Genomic DNA, 16,502 nt, shown 5'->3' on the forward strand with positions numbered 1-16,502 from the left:
GCTTTTGGTTTAGCTGCTTTCTTTTCACCTGCTGGTTTCTTTGCTGCAGGTTTCTTTGCGGCAGTCTTTTTGGTAGGTGTCTTTGCCTTCTTTGGCTTGGCGGCTTTAGGTTTAACTACTTTCTTTGCTGGTTTCTTAGCTGGTTTAGCCACTTCCCCAATCTTAAAGCTTCCAGAAGCGCCGGTACCCTTCGACTGTTTCAAGCTATTGCTCTTCACTCCTGATTTCAGAGCTAACTTCAAGTGAGTGTTTACTGTTTTTGCATCGCTACCAACGCTGAAGTTTGCTAAGATATACTTAAGGATGGCTTGACGGCTGGAGCCTCCACGCTCTTTCAAAGCAGATATAGCCTTTCCGACCATCTCGCTGTATTTTGGATGAGTAGCTACTTTCTTTGGTTTAGCTGCAACTTTCTTCTTTGGTGACTTAGCTGGGGTCTTTACTACTGGTGCTGGTGCGTCTGACATTTTGCGGTTTTGGTTGTTGAACGATGTGTGCGAATGAACGACAGATTACAATGTTTACCAAACCTCACTGACATAGTGTAATTATCTATCTAACGCGGACCTCGACGAGAGCACCCTTAAACTTTCATGACAATCTAATTCAAACAGATCGACAAGAAAATCTGTGTGCTTGTTCGACAAGTTTTAATCATTTGTTTCAAATAAATTGTACGTTTTGATATATAAATCATACACGAAAATCTTCAGCAGGAATTTTTCTTTCAGAATATGTCATAAGAATTAAACAAAATACCACGAGTAAAGAAATATTTACGATTAATGTACAACTTGTCAATTTCTCTCGTGCGATTCTTCATCAGAAAACGTGTTGTATTATTTCACAAAAACTAGATTGTGCCGTAAAAATGATATACCTTTGTAGTAAAATCATTTCTTTATATGTTTTTGCTTTCAGATATACGTAGAAATAAAGAGACTTCCCAAAATTTAGATTTTGCCTTCGATATGAAAGCACACAAAGATGGCAAACTTCGAAAGCGGGACTTCCTTGACCGAGATGAAAGACGTTTCAAATATTCGAATTTTTTACTGGAACTTTACAAGCTATAATTAGTATTTATTGTTTATTATTTGTTTTTGCTATAATGAATTTTTGCTAATCAGAATTCTTTCAGAAAAATAGTGAATCATATAAGCCCTGGTCAAAAAGAAAGAGGCGATTTCAAATGACGACAAAGGCGGATACCATATTATCACAGACGACCTAATTTAAAAAAAAAAAATATATATGTAGCCACATGCATGTGGAAGGAGTGGAATTCTTAAGTGTATATAACTTGACTTGCATGTATTTCACGTAAAAATATTTCACCATGCAGATGGGTATTGAAAAATAAATAAATTTATGAATGATTTATTTTCTGTTTTCTTCATTCATTGATAGCTAGATATGTTGAATATTACATCCAAGTAAATTAGTAAAAAAAATCATAGAACAATTATGTTTGGTAGGAATGCAAAATTATAAGTAAAAAAATGTCTACAACACCCGGTATTCCCAGGCGGTCACCCATCCAAGTACTAACCGGGCTCGACGTTGCTTAACTTCGGTGATCGGACGAGAACCGGTGTTTTCAACGTGATATGGTCGTAGACACAGAAGTGTTAAAATTTTTGATATATAAGGTTAGGTAGTAGCATTTTTGAAAAGAAATTTATATAAAACAGATTTTTTCAGAAGCAAAACTTTACATTAATTGTTTGGTAGAAATGCAAAATTATAGGTACAAAAAATGTCTACAACACCCGGTATTCCCAGGCGGTCACCCATCCAAGTACTAACCGGGCTCGACGTTGCTTAACTTCGGTGATCGGACGAGAACCGGTGTTTTCAACGTGATATGGTCGTAGACACAGAAGTGTCAAAATGTTTGATATATAAAGTTAGGAAGTAGCAATTTTGAACAGATCTAGAATTTGTATAAAAAAAAATTTCAGGTTTAAGATAGAAGCAAAACTAAACACTTACTGCACGATCCAGAGAGTGGAAGATAGTAAAACTAGGCAAGTACACATGGACTTTATAGTAGAAAAAAATTGCAGAGAAGACAGAGAGATTTAGAATATGGGACAAGCTATATTTTATTTGTGACTAATACCATGCAACAATTTCAGACTCTTTTTGAAAAATTTTGGTAGCCCTTAAAAGGGCTGTTTAAGCTTTAAAAGCATCAGGATGCTTCCTTTATTTACTTCTTCTTTGGTGTCTTTGCCTTCTTTGGTTTAGCTGCAGCCTTTGTCTTCTTGGGAGATTTTGTGGCTTTCTTTGCAGATTTGGCAGCAGGTTTTGCAGCAGGTTTCTTTGCAGCTGGTTTCTTTGCTTTTGGTTTAGCTGCTTTCTTTTCACCTGCTGGTTTCTTTGCTGCAGGTTTCTTTGCGGCAGTCTTTTTGGTAGGTGTCTTTGCCTTCTTTGGCTTGGCGGCTTTAGGTTTAACTACTTTCTTTGCTGGTTTCTTAGCTGGTTTAGCCACTTCCCCAATCTTAAAGCTTCCAGAAGCGCCGGTACCCTTCGACTGTTTCAAGCTATTGCTCTTCACTCCTGATTTCAGAGCTAACTTCAAGTGAGTGTTTACTGTTTTTGCATCGCTACCAACGCTGAAGTTTGCTAAGATATACTTAAGGATGGCTTGACGGCTGGAGCCTCCACGCTCTTTCAAAGCAGATATAGCCTTTCCGACCATCTCGCTGTATTTTGGATGAGTAGCTACTTTCTTTGGTTTAGCTGCAACTTTCTTCTTTGGTGACTTAGCTGGGGTCTTTACTACTGGTGCTGGTGCGTCTGACATTTTGCGGTTTTGGTTGTTGAACGATGTGTGCGAATGAACGACAGATTACAATGTTTACCAAACCTCACTGACATAGTGTAATTATCTATCTAACGCGGACCTCGACGAGAGCACCCTTAAACTTTCATGACAATCTAATTCAAACAGATCGACAAGAAAATCTGTGTGCTTGTTCGACAAGTTTTAATCATTTGTTTCAAATAAATTGTACGTTTTGATATATAAATCATACACGAAAATCTTCAGCAGGAATTTTTCTTTCAGAATATGTCATAAGAATTAAACAAAATACCACGAGTAAAGAAATATTTACGATTAATGTACAACTTGTCAATTTCTCTCGTGCGATTCTTCATCAGAAAACGTGTTGTATTATTTCACAAAAACTAGATTGTGCCGTAAAAATGATATACCTTTGTAGTAAAATCATTTCTTTATATGTTTTTGCTTTCAGATATACGTAGAAATAAAGAGACTTCCCAAAAATTTAGATTTTGCCTTCGATATGAAAGCACACAAAGATGGCAAACTTCGAAAGCGGGACTTCCTTGACCGAGATGAAAGACGTTTCAAATATTCGAATTTTTTACTGGAACTTTACAAGCTATAATTAGTATTTATTGTTTATTATTTGTTTTTGCTATAATGAATTTTTGCTAATCAGAATTCTTTCAGAAAAATAGTGAATCATATAAGCCCTGGTCAAAAAGAAAGAGGCGATTTCAAATGACGACAAAAGGCGGATACCATATTATCACAGACGACCTAATTTAAAAAAAAAAAATATATATGTAGCCACATGCATGTGGAAGGAGTGGAATTCTTAAGTGTATATAACTTGACTTGCATGTATTTCACGTAAAAATATTTCACCATGCAGATGGGTATTGAAAAATAAATAAATTTATGAATGATTTATTTTCTGTTTTCTTCATTCATTGATAGCTAGATATGTTGAATATTACATCCAAGTAAATTAGTAAAAAAAATCATAGAACAATTATGTTTGGTAGGAATGCAAAATTATAAGTAAAAAAATGTCTACAACACCCGGTATTCCCAGGCGGTCACCCATCCAAGTACTAACCGGGCTCGACGTTGCTTAACTTCGGTGATCGGACGAGAACCGGTGTTTTCAACGTGATATGGTCGTAGACACAGAAGTGTTAAAATTTTTGATATATAAGGTTAGGTAGTAGCATTTTTGAAAAGAAATTTATATAAAACAGATTTTTTTCAGAAGCAAAACTTTACATTAATTGTTTGGTAGAAATGCAAAATTATAGGTACAAAAAATGTCTACAACACCCGGTATTCCAGGCGGTCACCCATCCAAGTACTAACCGGGCTCGACGTTGCTTAACTTCGGTGATCGGACGAGAACCGGTGTTTTCAACGTGATATGGTCGTAGACACAGAAGTGTCAAAATGTTTGATATATAAAGTTAGGAAGTAGCAATTTTGAACAGATCTAGAATTTGTATAAAAAAAAATTTCAGGTTTAAGATAGAAGCAAAACTAAACACTTACTGCACGATCCAGAGAGTGGAAGATAGTAAAACTAGGCAAGTACACATGGACTTTATAGTAGAAAAAAATTGCAGAGAAGACAGAGAGATTTAGAATATGGGACAAGCTATATTTTATTTGTGACTAATACCATGCAACAATTTCAGACTCTTTTTGAAAAATTTTGGTAGCCCTTAAAAGGGCTGTTTAAGCTTTAAAAGCATCAGGATGCTTCCTTTATTTACTTCTTCTTTGGTGTCTTTGCCTTCTTTGGTTTAGCTGCAGCCTTTGTCTTCTTGGGAGATTTTGTGGCTTTCTTTGCAGATTTGGCAGCAGGTTTTGCAGCAGGTTTCTTTGCAGCTGGTTTCTTTGCTTTTGGTTTAGCTGCTTTCTTTTCACCTGCTGGTTTCTTTGCTGCAGGTTTCTTTGCGGCAGTCTTTTTGGTAGGTGTCTTTGCCTTCTTTGGCTTGGCGGCTTTAGGTTTAACTACTTTCTTTGCTGGTTTCTTAGCTGGTTTAGCCACTTCCCCAATCTTAAAGCTTCCAGAAGCGCCGGTACCCTTCGACTGTTTCAAGCTATTGCTCTTCACTCCTGATTTCAGAGCTAACTTCAAGTGAGTGTTTACTGTTTTTGCATCGCTACCAACGCTGAAGTTTGCTAAGATATACTTAAGGATGGCTTGACGGCTGGAGCCTCCACGCTCTTTCAAAGCAGATATAGCCTTTCCGACCATCTCGCTGTATTTTGGATGAGTAGCTACTTTCTTTGGTTTAGCTGCAACTTTCTTCTTTGGTGACTTAGCTGGGGTCTTTACTACTGGTGCTGGTGCGTCTGACATTTTGCGGTTTTGGTTGTTGAACGATGTGTGCGAATGAACGACAGATTACAATGTTTACCAAACCTCACTGACATAGTGTAATTATCTATCTAACGCGGACCTCGACGAGAGCACCCTTAAACTTTCATGACAATCTAATTCAAACAGATCGACAAGAAAATCTGTGTGCTTGTTCGACAAGTTTTAATCATTTGTTTCAAATAAATTGTACGTTTTGATATATAAATCATACACGAAAATCTTCAGCAGGAATTTTTCTTTCAGAATATGTCATAAGAATTAAACAAAATACCACGAGTAAAGAAATATTTACGATTAATGTACAACTTGTCAATTTCTCTCGTGCGATTCTTCATCAGAAAACGTGTTGTATTATTTCACAAAAACTAGATTGTGCCGTAAAAATGATATACCTTTGTAGTAAAATCATTTCTTTATATGTTTTTGCTTTCAGATATACGTAGAAATAAAGAGACTTCCCAAAAATTTAGATTTTGCCTTCGATATGAAAGCACACAAAGATGGCAAACTTCGAAAGCGGGACTTCCTTGACCGAGATGAAAGACGTTTCAAATATTCGAATTTTTTACTGGAACTTTACAAGCTATAATTAGTATTTATTGTTTATTATTTGTTTTTGCTATAATGAATTTTTGCTAATCAGAATTCTTTCAGAAAAATAGTGAATCATATAAGCCCTGGTCAAAAAGAAAGAGGCGATTTCAAATGACGACAAAAGGCGGATACCATATTATCACAGACGACCTAATTTAAAAAAAAAAAATATATATGTAGCCACATGCATGTGGAAGGAGTGGAATTCTTAAGTGTATATAACTTGACTTGCATGTATTTCACGTAAAAATATTTCACCATGCAGATGGGTATTGAAAAATAAATAAATTTATGAATGATTTATTTTCTGTTTTCTTCATTCATTGATAGCTAGATATGTTGAATATTACATCCAAGTAAATTAGTAAAAAAAATCATAGAACAATTATGTTTGGTAGGAATGCAAAATTATAAGTAAAAAAATGTCTACAACACCCGGTATTCCCAGGCGGTCACCCATCCAAGTACTAACCGGGCTCGACGTTGCTTAACTTCGGTGATCGGACGAGAACCGGTGTTTTCAACGTGATATGGTCGTAGACACAGAAGTGTTAAAATTTTTGATATATAAGGTTAGGTAGTAGCATTTTTGAAAAGAAATTTATATAAAACAGATTTTTTCAGAAGCAAAACTTTACATTAATTGTTTGGTAGAAATGCAAAATTATAGGTACAAAAAATGTCTACAACACCCGGTATTCCCAGGCGGTCACCCATCCAAGTACTAACCGGGCTCGACGTTGCTTAACTTCGGTGATCGGACGAGAACCGGTGTTTTCAACGTGATATGGTCGTAGACACAGAAGTGTCAAAATGTTTGATATATAAAGTTAGGAAGTAGCAATTTTGAACAGATCTAGAATTTGTATAAAAAAAAATTTCAGGTTTAAGATAGAAGCAAAACTAAACACTTACTGCACGATCCAGAGAGTGGAAGATAGTAAAACTAGGCAAGTACACATGGACTTTATAGTAGAAAAAAATTGCAGAGAAGACAGAGAGATTTAGAATATGGGACAAGCTATATTTTATTTGTGACTAATACCATGCAACAATTTCAGACTCTTTTTGAAAAATTTTGGTAGCCCTTAAAAGGGCTGTTTAAGCTTTAAAAGCATCAGGATGCTTCCTTTATTTACTTCTTCTTTGGTGTCTTTGCCTTCTTTGGTTTAGCTGCAGCCTTTGTCTTCTTGGGAGATTTTGTGGCTTTCTTTGCAGATTTGGCAGCAGGTTTTGCAGCAGGTTTCTTTGCAGCTGGTTTCTTTGCTTTTGGTTTAGCTGCTTTCTTTTCACCTGCTGGTTTCTTTGCTGCAGGTTTCTTTGCGGCAGTCTTTTTGGTAGGTGTCTTTGCCTTCTTTGGCTTGGCGGCTTTAGGTTTAACTACTTTCTTTGCTGGTTTCTTAGCTGGTTTAGCCACTTCCCCAATCTTAAAGCTTCCAGAAGCGCCGGTACCCTTCGACTGTTTCAAGCTATTGCTCTTCACTCCTGATTTCAGAGCTAACTTCAAGTGAGTGTTTACTGTTTTTGCATCGCTACCAACGCTGAAGTTTGCTAAGATATACTTAAGGATGGCTTGACGGCTGGAGCCTCCACGCTCTTTCAAAGCAGATATAGCCTTTCCGACCATCTCGCTGTATTTTGGATGAGTAGCTACTTTCTTTGGTTTAGCTGCAACTTTCTTCTTTGGTGACTTAGCTGGGGTCTTTACTACTGGTGCTGGTGCGTCTGACATTTTGCGGTTTTGGTTGTTGAACGATGTGTGCGAATGAACGACAGATTACAATGTTTACCAAACCTCACTGACATAGTGTAATTATCTATCTAACGCGGACCTCGACGAGAGCACCCTTAAACTTTCATGACAATCTAATTCAAACAGATCGACAAGAAAATCTGTGTGCTTGTTCGACAAGTTTTAATCATTTGTTTCAAATAAATTGTACGTTTTGATATATAAATCATACACGAAAATCTTCAGCAGGAATTTTTCTTTCAGAATATGTCATAAGAATTAAACAAAATACCACGAGTAAAGAAATATTTACGATTAATGTACAACTTGTCAATTTCTCTCGTGCGATTCTTCATCAGAAAACGTGTTGTATTATTTCACAAAAACTAGATTGTGCCGTAAAAATGATATACCTTTGTAGTAAAATCATTTCTTTATATGTTTTTGCTTTCAGATATACGTAGAAATAAAGAGACTTCCCAAAAATTTAGATTTTGCCTTCGATATGAAAGCACACAAAGATGGCAAACTTCGAAAGCGGGACTTCCTTGACCGAGATGAAAGACGTTTCAAATATTCGAATTTTTTACTGGAACTTTACAAGCTATAATTAGTATTTATTGTTTATTATTTGTTTTTGCTATAATGAATTTTTGCTAATCAGAATTCTTTCAGAAAAATAGTGAATCATATAAGCCCTGGTCAAAAAGAAAGAGGCGATTTCAAATGACGACAAAAGGCGGATACCATATTATCACAGACGACCTAATTTAAAAAAAAAAAATATATATGTAGCCACATGCATGTGGAAGGAGTGGAATTCTTAAGTGTATATAACTTGACTTGCATGTATTTCACGTAAAAATATTTCACCATGCAGATGGGTATTGAAAAATAAATAAATTTATGAATGATTTATTTTCTGTTTTCTTCATTCATTGATAGCTAGATATGTTGAATATTACATCCAAGTAAATTAGTAAAAAAAATCATAGAACAATTATGTTTGGTAGGAATGCAAAATTATAAGTAAAAAAATGTCTACAACACCCGGTATTCCCAGGCGGTCACCCATCCAAGTACTAACCGGGCTCGACGTTGCTTAACTTCGGTGATCGGACGAGAACCGGTGTTTTCAACGTGATATGGTCGTAGACACAGAAGTGTTAAAATTTTTGATATATAAGGTTAGGTAGTAGCATTTTTGAAAAGAAATTTATATAAAACAGATTTTTTCAGAAGCAAAACTTTACATTAATTGTTTGGTAGAAATGCAAAATTATAGGTACAAAAAATGTCTACAACACCCGGTATTCCCAGGCGGTCACCCATCCAAGTACTAACCGGGCTCGACGTTGCTTAACTTCGGTGATCGGACGAGAACCGGTGTTTTCAACGTGATATGGTCGTAGACACAGAAGTGTCAAAATGTTTGATATATAAAGTTAGGAAGTAGCAATTTTGAACAGATCTAGAATTTGTATAAAAAAAAATTTCAGGTTTAAGATAGAAGCAAAACTAAACACTTACTGCACGATCCAGAGAGTGGAAGATAGTAAAACTAGGCAAGTACACATGGACTTTATAGTAGAAAAAAATTGCAGAGAAGACAGAGAGATTTAGAATATGGGACAAGCTATATTTTATTTGTGACTAATACCATGCAACAATTTCAGACTCTTTTTGAAAAATTTTGGTAGCCCTTAAAAGGGCTGTTTAAGCTTTAAAAGCATCAGGATGCTTCCTTTATTTACTTCTTCTTTGGTGTCTTTGCCTTCTTTGGTTTAGCTGCAGCCTTTGTCTTCTTGGGAGATTTTGTGGCTTTCTTTGCAGATTTGGCAGCAGGTTTTGCAGCAGGTTTCTTTGCAGCTGGTTTCTTTGCTTTTGGTTTAGCTGCTTTCTTTTCACCTGCTGGTTTCTTTGCTGCAGGTTTCTTTGCGGCAGTCTTTTTGGTAGGTGTCTTTGCCTTCTTTGGCTTGGCGGCTTTAGGTTTAACTACTTTCTTTGCTGGTTTCTTAGCTGGTTTAGCCACTTCCCCAATCTTAAAGCTTCCAGAAGCGCCGGTACCCTTCGACTGTTTCAAGCTATTGCTCTTCACTCCTGATTTCAGAGCTAACTTCAAGTGAGTGTTTACTGTTTTTGCATCGCTACCAACGCTGAAGTTTGCTAAGATATACTTAAGGATGGCTTGACGGCTGGAGCCTCCACGCTCTTTCAAAGCAGATATAGCCTTTCCGACCATCTCGCTGTATTTTGGATGAGTAGCTACTTTCTTTGGTTTAGCTGCAACTTTCTTCTTTGGTGACTTAGCTGGGGTCTTTACTACTGGTGCTGGTGCGTCTGACATTTTGCGGTTTTGGTTGTTGAACGATGTGTGCGAATGAACGACAGATTACAATGTTTACCAAACCTCACTGACATAGTGTAATTATCTATCTAACGCGGACCTCGACGAGAGCACCCTTAAACTTTCATGACAATCTAATTCAAACAGATCGACAAGAAAATCTGTGTGCTTGTTCGACAAGTTTTAATCATTTGTTTCAAATAAATTGTACGTTTTGATATATAAATCATACACGAAAATCTTCAGCAGGAATTTTTCTTTCAGAATATGTCATAAGAATTAAACAAAATACCACGAGTAAAGAAATATTTACGATTAATGTACAACTTGTCAATTTCTCTCGTGCGATTCTTCATCAGAAAACGTGTTGTATTATTTCACAAAAACTAGATTGTGCCGTAAAAATGATATACCTTTGTAGTAAAATCATTTCTTTATATGTTTTTGCTTTCAGATATACGTAGAAATAAAGAGACTTCCCAAAAATTTAGATTTTGCCTTCGATATGAAAGCACACAAAGATGGCAAACTTCGAAAGCGGGACTTCCTTGACCGAGATGAAAGACGTTTCAAATATTCGAATTTTTTACTGGAACTTTACAAGCTATAATTAGTATTTATTGTTTATTATTTGTTTTTGCTATAATGAATTTTTGCTAATCAGAATTCTTTCAGAAAAATAGTGAATCATATAAGCCCTGGTCAAAAAGAAAGAGGCGATTTCAAATGACGACAAAAGGCGGATACCATATTATCACAGACGACCTAATTTAAAAAAAAAAAATATATATGTAGCCACATGCATGTGGAAGGAGTGGAATTCTTAAGTGTATATAACTTGACTTGCATGTATTTCACGTAAAAATATTTCACCATGCAGATGGGTATTGAAAAATAAATAAATTTATGAATGATTTATTTTCTGTTTTCTTCATTCATTGATAGCTAGATATGTTGAATATTACATCCAAGTAAATTAGTAAAAAAAATCATAGAACAATTATGTTTGGTAGGAATGCAAAATTATAAGTAAAAAAATGTCTACAACACCCGGTATTCCCAGGCGGTCACCCATCCAAGTACTAACCGGGCTCGACGTTGCTTAACTTCGGTGATCGGACGAGAACCGGTGTTTTCAACGTGATATGGTCGTAGACACAGAAGTGTTAAAATTTTTGATATATAAGGTTAGGTAGTAGCATTTTTGAAAAGAAATTTATATAAAACAGATTTTTTCAGAAGCAAAACTTTACATTAATTGTTTGGTAGAAATGCAAAATTATAGGTACAAAAAATGTCTACAACACCCGGTATTCCCAGGCGGTCACCCATCCAAGTACTAACCGGGCTCGACGTTGCTTAACTTCGGTGATCGGACGAGAACCGGTGTTTTCAACGTGATATGGTCGTAGACACAGAAGTGTCAAAATGTTTGATATATAAAGTTAGGAAGTAGCAATTTTGAACAGATCTAGAATTTGTATAAAAAAAAATTTCAGGTTTAAGATAGAAGCAAAACTAAACACTTACTGCACGATCCAGAGAGTGGAAGATAGTAAAACTAGGCAAGTACACATGGACTTTATAGTAGAAAAAAATTGCAGAGAAGACAGAGAGATTTAGAATATGGGACAAGCTATATTTTATTTGTGACTAATACCATGCAACAATTTCAGACTCTTTTTGAAAAATTTTGGTAGCCCTTAAAAGGGCTGTTTAAGCTTTAAAAGCATCAGGATGCTTCCTTTATTTACTTCTTCTTTGGTGTCTTTGCCTTCTTTGGTTTAGCTGCAGCCTTTGTCTTCTTGGGAGATTTTGTGGCTTTCTTTGCAGATTTGGCAGCAGGTTTTGCAGCAGGTTTCTTTGCAGCTGGTTTCTTTGCTTTTGGTTTAGCTGCTTTCTTTTCACCTGCTGGTTTCTTTGCTGCAGGTTTCTTTGCGGCAGTCTTTTTGGTAGGTGTCTTTGCCTTCTTTGGCTTGGCGGCTTTAGGTTTAACTACTTTCTTTGCTGGTTTCTTAGCTGGTTTAGCCACTTCCCCAATCTTAAAGCTTCCAGAAGCGCCGGTACCCTTCGACTGTTTCAAGCTATTGCTCTTCACTCCTGATTTCAGAGCTAACTTCAAGTGAGTGTTTACTGTTTTTGCATCGCTACCAACGCTGAAGTTTGCTAAGATATACTTAAGGATGGCTTGACGGCTGGAGCCTCCACGCTCTTTCAAAGCAGATATAGCCTTTCCGACCATCTCGCTGTATTTTGGATGAGTAGCTACTTTCTTTGGTTTAGCTGCAACTTTCTTCTTTGGTGACTTAGCTGGGGTCTTTACTACTGGTGCTGGTGCGTCTGACATTTTGCGGTTTTGGTTGTTGAACGATGTGTGCGAATGAACGACAGATTACAATGTTTACCAAACCTCACTGACATAGTGTAATTATCTATCTAACGCGGACCTCGACGAGAGCACCCTTAAACTTTCATGACAATCTAATTCAAACAGATCGACAAGAAAATCTGTGTGCTTGTTCGACAAGTTTTAATCATTTGTTTCAAATAAATTGTACGTTTTGATATATAAATCATACACGAAAATCTTCAGCAGGAATTTTTCTTTCAGAATATGTCATAAGAATTAAACAAAATACCACGAGTAAAGAAATATTTACGATTAATGTACAACTTGTCAATTTCTCTCGTGCGATTCTTCATCAGAAAACGTGTTGTATTATTTCACAAAAACTAGATTGTGCCGTAAAAATGATATACCTTTGTAGTAAAATCATTTCTTTATATGTTTTTGCTTTCAGATATACGTAGAAATAAAGAGACTTCCCAAAAATTTAGATTTTGCCTTCGATATGAAAGCACACAAAGATGGCAAACTTCGAAAGCGGGACTTCCTTGACCGAGATGAAAGACGTTTCAAATATTCGAATTTTTTACTGGAACTTTACAAGCTATAATTAGTATTTATTGTTTATTATTTGTTTTTGCTATAATGAATTTTTGCTAATCAGAATTCTTTCAGAAAAATAGTGAATCATATAAGCCCTGGTCAAAAAGAAAGAGGCGATTTCAAATGACGACAAAAGGCGGATACCATATTATCACAGACGACCTAATTTAAAAAAAAAAAATATATATGTAGCCACATGCATGTGGAAGGAGTGGAATTCTTAAGTGTATATAACTTGACTTGCATGTATTTCACGTAAAAATATTTCACCATGCAGATGGGTATTGAAAAATAAATAAATTTATGAATGATTTATTTTCTGTTTTCTTCATTCATTGATAGCTAGATATGTTGAATATTACATCCAAGTAAATTAGTAAAAAAAATCATAGAACAATTATGTTTGGTAGGAATGCAAAATTATAAGTAAAAAAATGTCTACAACACCCGGTATTCCCAGGCGGTCACCCATCCAAGTACTAACCGGGCTCGACGTTGCTTAACTTCGGTGATCGGACGAGAACCGGTGTTTTCAACGTGATATGGTCGTAGACACAGAAGTGTTAAAATTTTTGATATATAAGGTTAGGTAGTAGCATTTTTGAAAAGAAATTTATATAAAACAGATTTTTTCAGAAGCAAAACTTTACATTAATTGTTTGGTAGAAATGCAAAATTATAGGTACAAAAAATGTCTACAACACCCGGTATTCCCAGGCGGTCACCCATCCAAGTACTAACCGGGCTCGACGTTGCTTAACTTCGGTGATCGGACGAGAACCGGTGTTTTCAACGTGATATGGTCGTAGACACAGAAGTGTCAAAATGTTTGATATATAAAGTTAGGAAGTAGCAATTTTGAACAGATCTAGAATTTGTATAAAAAAAAATTTCAGGTTTAAGATAGAAGCAAAACTAAACACTTACTGCACGATCCAGAGAGTGGAAGATAGTAAAACTAGGCAAGTACACATGGACTTTATAGTAGAAAAAAATTGCAGAGAAGACAGAGAGATTTAGAATATGGGACAAGCTATATTTTATTTGTGACTAATACCATGCAACAATTTCAGACTCTTTTTGAAAAATTTTGGTAGCCCTTAAAAGGGCTGTTTAAGCTTTAAAAGCATCAGGATGCTTCCTTTATTTACTTCTTCTTTGGTGTCTTTGCCTTCTTTGGTTTAGCTGCAGCCTTTGTCTTCTTGGGAGATTTTGTGGCTTTCTTTGCAGATTTGGCAGCAGGTTTTGCAGCAGGTTTCTTTGCAGCTGGTTTCTTTGCTTTTGGTTTAGCTGCTTTCTTTTCACCTGCTGGTTTCTTTGCTGCAGGTTTCTTTGCGGCAGTCTTTTTGGTAGGTGTCTTTGCCTTCTTTGGCTTGGCGGCTTTAGGTTTAACTACTTTCTTTGCTGGTTTCTTAGCTGGTTTAGCCACTTCCCCAATCTTAAAGCTTCCAGAAGCGCCGGTACCCTTCGACTGTTTCAAGCTATTGCTCTTCACTCCTGATTTCAGAGCTAACTTCAAGTGAGTGTTTACTGTTTTTGCATCGCTACCAACGCTGAAGTTTGCTAAGATATACTTAAGGATGGCTTGACGGCTGGAGCCTCCACGCTCTTTCAAAGCAGATATAGCCTTTCCGACCATCTCGCTGTATTTTGGATGAGTAGCTACTTTCTTTGGTTTAGCTGCAACTTTCTTCTTTGGTGACTTAGCTGGGGTCTTTACTACTGGTGCTGGTGCGTCTGACATTTTGCGGTTTTGGTTGTTGAACGATGTGTGCGAATGAACGACAGATTACAATGTTTACCAAACCTCACTGACATAGTGTAATTATCTATCTAACGCGGACCTCGACGAGAGCACCCTTAAACTTTCATGACAATCTAATTCAAACAGATCGACAAGAAAATCTGTGTGCTTGTTCGACAAGTTTTAATCATTTGTTTCAAATAAATTGTACGTTTTGATATATAAATCATACACGAAAATCTTCAGCAGGAATTTTTCTTTCAGAATATGTCATAAGAATTAAACAAAATACCACGAGTAAAGAAATATTTACGATTAATGTACAACTTGTCAATTTCTCTCGTGCGATTCTTCATCAGAAAACGTGTTGTATTATTTCACAAAAACTAGATTGTGCCGTAAAAATGATATACCTTTGTAGTAAAATCATTTCTTTATATGTTTTTGCTTTCAGATATACGTAGAAATAAAGAGACTTCCCAAAAATTTAGATTTTGCCTTCGATATGAAAGCACACAAAGATGGCAAACTTCGAAAGCGGGACTTCCTTGACCGAGATGAAAGACGTTTCAAATATTCGAATTTTTTACTGGAACTTTACAAGCTATAATTAGTATTTATTGTTTATTATTTGTTTTTGCTATAATGAATTTTTGCTAATCAGAATTCTTTCAGAAAAATAGTGAATCATATAAGCCCTGGTCAAAAAGAAAGAGGCGATTTCAAATGACGACAAAAGGCGGATACCATATTATCACAGACGACCTAATTTAAAAAAAAAAAATATATATGTAGCCACATGCATGTGGAAGGAGTGGAATTCTTAAGTGTATATAACTTGACTTGCATGTATTTCACGTAAAAATATTTCACCATGCAGATGGGTATTGAAAAATAAATAAATTTATGAATGATTTATTTTCTGTTTTCTTCATTCATTGATAGCTAGATATGTTGAATATTACATCCAAGTAAATTAGTAAAAAAAATCATAGAACAATTATGTTTGGTAGGAATGCAAAATTATAAGTAAAAAAATGTCTACAACACCCGGTATTCCCAGGCGGTCACCCATCCAAGTACTAACCGGGCTCGACGTTGCTTAACTTCGGTGATCGGACGAGAACCGGTGTTTTCAACGTGATATGGTCGTAGACACAGAAGTGTTAAAATTTTTGATATATAAGGTTAGGTAGTAGCATTTTTGAAAAGAAATTTATATAAAACAGATTTTTTCAGAAGCAAAACTTTACATTAATTGTTTGGTAGAAATGCAAAATTATAGGTACAAAAAATGTCTACAACACCCGGTATTCCCAGGCGGTCACCCATCCAAGTACTAACCGGGCTCGACGTTGCTTAACTTCGGTGATCGGACGAGAACCGGTGTTTTCAACGTGATATGGTCGTAGACACAGAAGTGTCAAAATGTTTGATATATAAAGTTAGGAAGTAGCAATTTTGAACAGATCTAGAATTTGTATAAAAAAAAATTTCAGGTTTAAGATAGAAGCAAAACTAAACACTTACTGCACGATCCAGAGAGTGGAAGATAGTAAAACTAGGCAAGTACACATGGACTTTATAGTAGAAAAAAATTGCAGAGAAGACAGAGAGATTTAGAATATGGGACAAGCTATATTTTATTTGTGACTAATACCATGCAACAATTTCAGACTCTTTTTGAAAAATTTTGGTAGCCCTTAAAAGGGCTGTTTAAGCTTTAAAAGCATCAGGATGCTTCCTTTATTTACTTCTTCTTTGGTGTCTTTGCCTTCTTTGGTTTAGCTGCAGCCTTTGTCTTCTTGGGAGATTTTGTGGCTTTCTTTGCAGATTTGGCAGCAGGTTTTGCAGCAGGTTTCTTTGCAGCTGGTTTCTTTGCTTTTGGTTTAGCTGCTTTCTTTTCACCTGCTGGTTTCTTTGCTGCAGGTTTCTTTGCGGCAGTCTTTTTGGTA

At 36.0% G+C, this 16,502-nt stretch overlaps 14 non-coding genes across 14 annotated transcripts; all 14 read right to left on the reverse strand.

Annotated features, from left to right (window-relative positions):
* Positions 1-1,503: 1,503 nt before the first annotated feature.
* Positions 1,504-1,622, reverse strand: LOC139506921 (5S ribosomal RNA). Its single transcript, XR_011660456.1, has one exon. It is a non-coding gene; the product is annotated as a 5S ribosomal RNA (ribosomal RNA).
* Positions 1,623-1,760: 138 nt separating this feature from the next.
* On the reverse strand, positions 1,761-1,879 carry LOC139506932 (5S ribosomal RNA). Its single transcript, XR_011660467.1, has one exon. It is a non-coding gene; the product is annotated as a 5S ribosomal RNA (ribosomal RNA).
* A 1,971-nt stretch (positions 1,880-3,850) lies between these two features.
* Positions 3,851-3,969, reverse strand: LOC139506945 (5S ribosomal RNA). Its single transcript, XR_011660478.1, has one exon. It is a non-coding gene; the product is annotated as a 5S ribosomal RNA (ribosomal RNA).
* A 139-nt stretch (positions 3,970-4,108) lies between these two features.
* On the reverse strand, positions 4,109-4,226 carry LOC139506954 (5S ribosomal RNA). Its single transcript, XR_011660487.1, has one exon. It is a non-coding gene; the product is annotated as a 5S ribosomal RNA (ribosomal RNA).
* A 1,971-nt stretch (positions 4,227-6,197) lies between these two features.
* LOC139506955 (5S ribosomal RNA) lies at positions 6,198-6,316 on the reverse strand. The gene has a single exon (XR_011660488.1). It is a non-coding gene; the product is annotated as a 5S ribosomal RNA (ribosomal RNA).
* Positions 6,317-6,454: 138 nt separating this feature from the next.
* On the reverse strand, positions 6,455-6,573 carry LOC139506956 (5S ribosomal RNA). Its single transcript, XR_011660489.1, has one exon. It is a non-coding gene; the product is annotated as a 5S ribosomal RNA (ribosomal RNA).
* Positions 6,574-8,544: 1,971 nt separating this feature from the next.
* Positions 8,545-8,663, reverse strand: LOC139506922 (5S ribosomal RNA). Its single transcript, XR_011660457.1, has one exon. It is a non-coding gene; the product is annotated as a 5S ribosomal RNA (ribosomal RNA).
* A 138-nt stretch (positions 8,664-8,801) lies between these two features.
* On the reverse strand, positions 8,802-8,920 carry LOC139506923 (5S ribosomal RNA). The gene has a single exon (XR_011660458.1). It is a non-coding gene; the product is annotated as a 5S ribosomal RNA (ribosomal RNA).
* Positions 8,921-10,891: 1,971 nt separating this feature from the next.
* On the reverse strand, positions 10,892-11,010 carry LOC139506924 (5S ribosomal RNA). The gene has a single exon (XR_011660459.1). It is a non-coding gene; the product is annotated as a 5S ribosomal RNA (ribosomal RNA).
* A 138-nt stretch (positions 11,011-11,148) lies between these two features.
* Positions 11,149-11,267, reverse strand: LOC139506925 (5S ribosomal RNA). The gene has a single exon (XR_011660460.1). It is a non-coding gene; the product is annotated as a 5S ribosomal RNA (ribosomal RNA).
* Positions 11,268-13,238: 1,971 nt separating this feature from the next.
* LOC139506926 (5S ribosomal RNA) lies at positions 13,239-13,357 on the reverse strand. The gene has a single exon (XR_011660461.1). It is a non-coding gene; the product is annotated as a 5S ribosomal RNA (ribosomal RNA).
* A 138-nt stretch (positions 13,358-13,495) lies between these two features.
* Positions 13,496-13,614, reverse strand: LOC139506927 (5S ribosomal RNA). The gene has a single exon (XR_011660462.1). It is a non-coding gene; the product is annotated as a 5S ribosomal RNA (ribosomal RNA).
* A 1,971-nt stretch (positions 13,615-15,585) lies between these two features.
* Positions 15,586-15,704, reverse strand: LOC139506928 (5S ribosomal RNA). The gene has a single exon (XR_011660463.1). It is a non-coding gene; the product is annotated as a 5S ribosomal RNA (ribosomal RNA).
* Positions 15,705-15,842: 138 nt separating this feature from the next.
* On the reverse strand, positions 15,843-15,961 carry LOC139506929 (5S ribosomal RNA). Its single transcript, XR_011660464.1, has one exon. It is a non-coding gene; the product is annotated as a 5S ribosomal RNA (ribosomal RNA).
* Positions 15,962-16,502: the final 541 nt, after the last annotated feature.

This window comes from Mytilus edulis, unplaced genomic scaffold, assembly GCF_963676685.1.
Source record: "Mytilus edulis unplaced genomic scaffold, xbMytEdul2.2 SCAFFOLD_346, whole genome shotgun sequence".
In the NCBI taxonomy this organism is placed as follows: domain Eukaryota; kingdom Metazoa; phylum Mollusca; class Bivalvia; order Mytilida; family Mytilidae; genus Mytilus; species Mytilus edulis.